The sequence below is a fragment of the Lontra canadensis genome, unplaced genomic scaffold, assembly GCF_010015895.1.
Source record: "Lontra canadensis isolate GAN:19392208 unplaced genomic scaffold, GSC_riverotter_1.0 scaffold24, whole genome shotgun sequence".
In the NCBI taxonomy this organism is placed as follows: Eukaryota; Metazoa; Chordata; class Mammalia; order Carnivora; family Mustelidae; genus Lontra; species Lontra canadensis.
In genome coordinates this window covers 5,357,119-5,362,805 of record NW_022631018.1, presented here as the reverse complement: position 1 = coordinate 5,362,805, position 5,687 = coordinate 5,357,119, and positions in this window count along the sequence as shown.

Here is a 5,687-nt window from a genome sequence, read left to right as displayed (position 1 = left end):
CCTAGTACGGTAGTTCTCGGAGTATGGTCCCTGGACCAGCAGCGTCCGCATCACCTGGGAATGTGTTAGAAATGCAAATTCTTGGGCCCCACCCCCAGACCTAGAGAATCAGAAACTCAGGGGACATAGCCCAGCCTCCCAGGTGATTCTGATGCATCTGAAGTTTGCAAATCCCTGCCCTGGGACAAAGCTTCCCTTCTCCCCATTCCACTCCAGTCTCCTGCTCCCACTCAGAAACTAGCTCCGAATGCATCTAATCTTTACCACAAGTCATTTTGGATACCCAGAAGGTGGCATTTGCTGGAGGCATCAGAAATCTCCAGGGAAAGTGATGGCTTGATACTAAAAATATTAGATTGCATTTGTTTAACCTCCTATAACGTAGAAAGCATATTCACGTATTGTTATCAACTACTCTATTCCAGAGCCAGAGAGGTTATTATTATCCCTGAGTTACAGAGGAGAAAATTGAGGCAACTCAAGGACCAGACTTGTTTTCTCAGAACTCTTACAGCGGAGCTCTTCCCACCACGTCATGCCGGGACCCAGAATTCCTGGCAGATCTACTGGTGGCATAACCTGTATTCCCGCAGTGACATGAGTCTGCCGCAACCCCACATTGCGTTATGAGGGGATGAAATAAAAAGTCTGATGCTGCCTCCACAGTGACTCATTGTCTCTCTTGCAAAGTGTCCACAGTGTGCCTCTGTCAGGTAAAGGGAACTTAGCGTTATGAAATGAGATGCCAAAGAAATGTTTCCCATTCTTCGGAACCCCTGCTTTGCATGCTGATGTTAGCGAATCCTTTGCTTCTGGATATTTTATTCATACACTGCGCTGTACAAAACAGGTTCAGAGTTAAACGGGGAATGAAAGCCCACTGACAAGCACTTCCCTAATCCAAGATTAGGTTCTACGGTAAGGTGGAGCCTCTCCAATTCATGCACAGAGCCATTGTCCAACAAGCCCTCGTTATGTGCCAGGCACTGGGCTAAACGTTGCACTGCTGTTTACTTAACTCTCGCAACAAACTTCCAAGACTGACATCTTTATCAACCCCATTTTACAGATGGAGAAACAGCGTCAAGCCAGTTACAGTGGCAGAGCGGGTGCCTGCTACCAAGCTTCCTGTTCCCAACGCTTGCTCTGCCCTTCGCTTTAACACAAAGGTGGTACCCTCACGGGACTCCTTGTCCAGTGCTGAAATGGTGAGATAAAGGGCCCCTCCGAGGCTCATGCTGTCCCATCTGGCAACCAGGATTGAAAGGCGCTGAGGGGATAGGGCAGGGCTGCAGAGGGACCCAAGTCTCAGGTGGAGGCTGACTAATATTAAGGTATTAGAATCTTCGATTAGCTTTTGGAGAAATAATATGGTCATAGGAAGTCAATAAACCAACCCGAATGTTTAAGGAAAGATAAAATCATTAACAAAGTTTCAAGAAAGGGCAGGAATATGAAGAGCAGAGGGACAAGAGTACGTGGACGTGCATGCGGCACGAGTAGAAAGAAAAAATTAAGACTTTTTTTTTTAACCAAAATGTTCCTGAACACCAAAGCGTAACCACACGGCACCCGTGTTTGAGAAGCACAGACCTAGGACTGGCCCCCTCTCAGGGGAGGCTTCTAAGTTAAATCTTCCTTTCCACAGAGGCAGGTGCATAAGGAATTCGAGGGGCTGGGCAGGGGAGGGGTGGGGAGGCTGGGATGAAGCAGAACGGAGAGGGTAAGCATTCTGGCGTGGTCTCCTTTCCCGAAGGAGAGAGAGACGCAAAGGCAAGCAGGCTGGAATGCTAGTGAGAAACACACTCGTCTCCTTGGATTCTGTGTCCCCGGGCTTCTAGCCCTGGCCCAGGAATACAGAGCTCTAGATTCTTTTCTCGTTACTACTCCTGAGTTTCTGGCTGGAGACTGGGCACGGGACATCTCCGCTGGCGGTGACACATGGTTTTTCCCAGCCAAGCAGGCATTAAGAGCCCTGCTCTCGCTTCCCAGGCTGCCCCGCACACCTCAGCACTTCCCGTTCTTGGTTTGCTCCTCCTGGGAAACCCACCCTTCCCAGGCCTGGGCTGCTGCATCTCTCTGGCACTGATGCTCATTCCTGCCTCTCATGAGCTCCGGACTGGCTTTTCCAGAGGACAGCTAGACAATTCCATCCTTCTCAGACTCTGCAGATGCAACTGTGTCAGAAACACCCACTTTTCCCTCCAAGTCCTCCCTTCCTGCCGGGCTCCCTCTGCTTGATCATGAAATGACTGTCCTAGTCCCTCCGGGTAATAAGTATAGGTATTTCTGATTTCTTTTTCTCTATTGCCCTGTTGAATTGATTTTTAAAACTTTTCATTATATTTCTGAAACACTTCTCAATTTTATCCGCCCCCCCCCCCATCCATTGACACGGCCCCTCAGAGGTTACCGGGCACCTCCCATGGTGTAGGTCTCATCCACCCCCTCCTAAGTAGCTGGTTTTCCTGCCCCCATGTCATCGCCTCCCCAGCCCCATTAACTCCTGGCACACTACACTACTACCAGAGTTACCCACTGATCAGGTACCATAAATGGTCCATAGAGTAATTTTTGATGGACTTCGTGGTAACGATTTGTCCTGCCTGACATTCTAACAATTTGGTCCCATTTAGCTATCCAGTCTTGTATCCCATTGTGCATACACCCATGCACACACACACCTGATTCTCCATTGCCCCCCTGCCCAAAATGTTCCCCCTGCCCCCCCGATCTGCCTCTTAACTCCCAATTCCTTCTCTAAACCTAATACCTTCGAGATAAAAATTCTCCTTTCCAAAGCTTTTCAGAACGGTCTCAATCAGAAGGAATCCCTCCATCCTAATACCACCACGTTGCTGCGTGACTCTCTGACAGCCCGTGACATAGTGTGTAGGATATCCTTGTGATTTATGTTTTCTGATCCTCCCAAAATGACTACGTGTTCCACAAAGACTCTATGACTTACTCTCTTGCTATCAATTCTCATTGCCTTGTATGAAGCAGGTGTTTAATAAATGTCAGCTGCATTTGATTTTGAGTTCATGAAAAAAATCTGAAAAATCACTGAGGATTTCTTATGGTGGAAACATGTTAGACTTCCTCGGTCTCTGGGTCAAGTCTGAAATCGGTCTAATGCTAATGACTCTCAGGAGCAGCAGCATGGGTACCTAAGGCATTTGGAAACTATTGTTCCCCACAGCCCGGTCAGGGCAGGCTAGAATTAATCAAGAGCAAAAGGAGCACCTGGCATTGTCACACAGGCCACAAAAATGTAATTAAATTGAAGATAAAGGGAATTAAAGTCTGCAATATAATATTTTTAAAAGCCATGTTAGTAGAGGTGGAGGTTTATTGCCAAACGCCCCCTGTGTGTTTATTTAATCAACATACCACCTAGGACAGTACCATATTAAAAGCTTTTAATAAAACAGTCATTCAGATATTAGATTTGAATTCTGGTCAGCATGCTAAAGCTCTTCCACAAATCTTTTAAAAGCAATTTCCACTTTGTAGCTTCCTAGTAACAGCAGAAACATGAATCAACATATGCTGCATTGATTTGGGGTTTCCATGGAGACTGGAAGGACACAGGGAAAGGAAGGACAGAAAGAGGCCACTCGGCCCAAAATTCTACTAAAAAAAAAAAAAAGTCTCGATTTCATTCCTCTGAGTATTAACAGCCTCATTTCCTGCTCATCAGTTCGAGCATCCGGATATTTAATTTGTAATAAGTCTGCTCAACTTCTCACAAGGAACATCAGAGAGGTAGTGGAAAGAAGTCAGCAGTCAAAGGTGTCCGCCCATGAGGTTTGCAAAGAGAACTGAACAAGCACAGGAACTGGAATGGGAAGAAAGGGCCTCCGGTCCTAACTCCGCCATTAACTAGCTCTGTGACACTACCTTAACTAGATAGCTATGCAATCACTAACATAATGAAGAGCTTTGAATTTCAATTTCCTCTTCTGTAAAACCTACAATTACCTGCCTATTTTTCAGAATGGTTATAAGAAAGTAATGAAAGTGTCTCTGGGAAGGAAAATGCCTTGCAAATTCTAGTCCACTGTATACCCTACCACGGTCGGTCCCCCACTCATGACCGTTCCACCTATCAGGGTTCCCTTATGATTGTCTGACTTTACCATGGTGAGAAAGTGATACACATTAAGTGGAAACTACACTTTGAATTTCGCCTTTTGCTCTATTTCCCAGGCTGGTGATATGTGGCGATCTCAGGATGCTCTCTTGTGATACTGCTCCGTGGCAGCGAGCCCCAGCTCCAATCAGCCACCTGATCACCAGAGTCAACAATTGATACCCTTACAACCACCCTGTACACTTACAACCCTGCTGTTTTCCACTTTCAGTGCAATACTCAATAAATTACAGGAGCTATGCAACACTTTATTTTAAAATGGCCTTTTCTGTTAGCTGATTTTACCCATCGATAGCTAATGTAAGTTTTCTGAACATGTTTCAGGTAGGCTAGGCTGAGCTATGATGTTTGGTAGGTTAGGTGCATTAAACACATTTTCAACTTATGATATTTCAACTTCGGATATTCAACTTATGATGAGTTCTTTGGGACATAACCCCATTCTAAATGGAGGAATATCTCTGTTATGTTTTGTGATGCTCTGAGCTTCTCTTTAAAGGGAATTTTGCCAACAAACAAGTATATGCAAAAAAATTTTAAAAAGAGAAAGAGAGAGATTGCTGAGTTAGTGGTAAGTAGACTGACCTGGAAAAAAGAAGAGTGAATGACTAGGCTGAGTTTCAATCCCCACTCTGTAATCTTCCAGATCTGTGACTATGGTTACTCTCCTTGAGTCATTTGCATCACAGGTAAGAGGAAGATTATGGTGCCACTGCCGTAGGCTTGTTAAAGGATTGTTATACAGCTTAACTGAGGGATTCAAGCAATGGTTGGCAAATGGCAAATGAGTGTTTCGTGTGAGCCAGTCATATTAGCTATCTCATCAACTTCGTCATCTGTAAAATGGGAATTAGAATTCCTGCTCCTTCCCTACTTCCCATAGAAGATTATTTGGATGACACCTGCTCAACTAGTTGATAAACTGCTTTGGAAAATGTACTAAATAAAAACAATGTTATTATTTAAAGATTCATGTTTACTATCTGCTAGCGGAGGTGAAACAAAAGTGAAACACGTTTGGGAGGATTTTCAAATGTCTAGGCGTCTAGGCGTAGAGGGGGTGACATGTGTCTCTGATACCTTCTTCCTTGTCTTTTGTTCCTCTCAATCCATCATTTGTCTCCTTGCTACTCATTGCAGCCTTTTATTTTTTTTCTCTCTCTTTTCTCTCTTTACTATCTTTATGCTTCTCCTTTTAAGTATGTCTAGAAGGAATTTTAAAATTAAACTTCAGAGACTTTGGATTCTAAACTGAAATTGTTCCTTAGGCCTCCTAAATTAAATGGCACACGAAGATGGGGCAAAACAACACAAAATCAGGAGACATTATAGGAATATAGGAATTACAGGACTGTCTCTCCAACAGTGGTCAGCAGTGTTAGATATATATCTATGTATTTAAAGAAACACATCAACCAAATGTAGTATGTGGAATATATTTTGGATCCTGATTCAAATTTAAAACCATAAGAAATATCATGAGATAATTTGGGGAAATTTGAGCACTGATTAGATATTGCTATTAGTATGA